This window comes from Otolemur garnettii, unplaced genomic scaffold (assembly GCF_000181295.1).
Source record: "Otolemur garnettii isolate 467f Iridium unplaced genomic scaffold, OtoGar3 scaffold00156, whole genome shotgun sequence".
Classification (NCBI taxonomy): domain Eukaryota; kingdom Metazoa; phylum Chordata; class Mammalia; order Primates; family Galagidae; genus Otolemur; species Otolemur garnettii.
Window position 1 is genome coordinate 2,036,789 of NW_003852551.1, and position 1,414 is coordinate 2,038,202.

Below are 1,414 nucleotides of genomic sequence, written 5' to 3' on the forward strand. Positions count from 1 at the left end.
GCAGTTTTTGTCCTGGGCTGGGTTTGAACCCACCACCTCTGGCATATGGGGCTGGAACCCTACCCCTTTGAGCCACAGGCGCTGCCCTTAAGCGATTCTCTTATCTCAGCATCCCAAGTATCTGGGACTACAGGTGCCCACCACACTGCCCTGCTATTTTTTGGTTGTAGTTGTCATTGCTCTTTGGCAGGCCCAGGCTGGGTTTGAACCTGCCAGCTCCGGTGTATGTGTCTGGTACCCTAGCCACAGAGCTACAGGCGCTGAGCCATCTGTCTTTGAATGCACTGTACATAATCACATCAAAAAGAAGTAAATACTGAGGATTAAATTTAACAAAAGGAGTACAGGGCTTGCACAATGATGTCTACAAAATACATCTGGAGATCTATATGTTCTACTCAATCTCTATCAAACTCCCAGAACTTTTTACAGAAATTAATGAGCTGATCCTAAAATTTATACAAAATCCAAAGAATGCAAAATAATAAAATCAATTCTATTCCTCAAAGAGTTAAACAGAGTTACCACATAACCCAGTAATTCTGTTTCTGGGAATCTACCCCAGAAAACTGGAAATATATATCTCCAAAAGACATATGCACAAATTTCCAATGCAACATTATTCATAATAGTCTCAAGGTGGAAACAACCCAAATGTCCATGAACTGATGAATGGATAAATAAAATATGGTATATACCTATAATATTGTTTGGCCATGAAAAGGAATTAAGTACTGATACATACTACAGCATGGATGAACCTCAGAAATACCATGCTCAGTAAAAAGAATCCAGATACAAAAAAAGAAAAAAACCCTCACATACATGCGCATCGTATGATTCCATTTATATACAACGTCCCCGAAAGGCAAGTCTATCAGACAGCAAGTAGATTAGTGGTTGCCTGGGGCTGGGTTGGGAATAGCATAAAGAATCTCTATGGGATGATTGAATGTTCTAAAATTAGATTGTGGTAATAGTTGCCCAACTCTGCAAATTTACCAAACATCATTGCAATGTATACTTTTTCTTTTTTTTTTGAGATGGAGTCTCATTATGTAGCTCTTGGTAGAGTGCTGTGACATCATAGCTCACAGCAACCTCCAACTCTTGGGCTTAGGCGATTCTCTTGCCTCAGCCTCCCAAGTAGCTGGGACTACAGGCGCCCACCACAACACCTGGATATTTTTTGTTGCAGTTGTCATGGTTGTTTAGCTGGCAGGGGATGGGTTCGAACCTGCCACCCTCGGTGTATGTGGCTGGCGCTGTAACCGCTATGCTACTGGCGTGGAGCCTGTGATGTATACTTTTAAAAGAGGTGAATTTTATGGTATATAAATTATCCCTCCATAAAGCTGTTTAAAAAATAGCATTGCAATTAACATTTTTATTTTTGGTTTCTTTATTTTTTGAT